The sequence below is a fragment of the Penaeus monodon genome, chromosome 27, assembly GCF_015228065.2.
Source record: "Penaeus monodon isolate SGIC_2016 chromosome 27, NSTDA_Pmon_1, whole genome shotgun sequence".
Taxonomy (NCBI): domain Eukaryota; kingdom Metazoa; phylum Arthropoda; class Malacostraca; order Decapoda; family Penaeidae; genus Penaeus; species Penaeus monodon.
The window spans coordinates 36,991,703-36,992,124 of record NC_051412.1 but is presented as its reverse complement, the minus strand read 5'-3'; positions in this window follow the sequence as shown (position 1 = coordinate 36,992,124).

Here is a 422-nt window from a genome sequence, read left to right as displayed (position 1 = left end):
TTTGCATTCCTGTTTATATTCATGCATTTGGGCAAGTCAGCCACTACTTCTCATGGTTCCCATCCCCACTCTTTAAAATGTTACAAGTCTTTTTCCTTTGTGACAGATTTTACATTTAAAGAAAACAAAAATAAATATGAAAATATTTGGAAGGAAAGAGAACAGGAGCAGAATATATCTAAAACAGTGAATGAATTACGCATAAGCAGTAGACAATAATGTAAACTTGTTACCCCCATACCTCTTTTGTGATCAACAGTATCATATTTTCGAGTGCGTCACTAATTGTGTCTTTCTCCCTGTAAGTACAAGAATTCAGGGTCTGCAACCCATGCCGTGCCACTTAGTAGGAATGGAAGGGCATTTGTGCACCTTGTCTACGATTCAACCTCCAGTTCCGCTTGGGGTTTGAGATCCGTGAA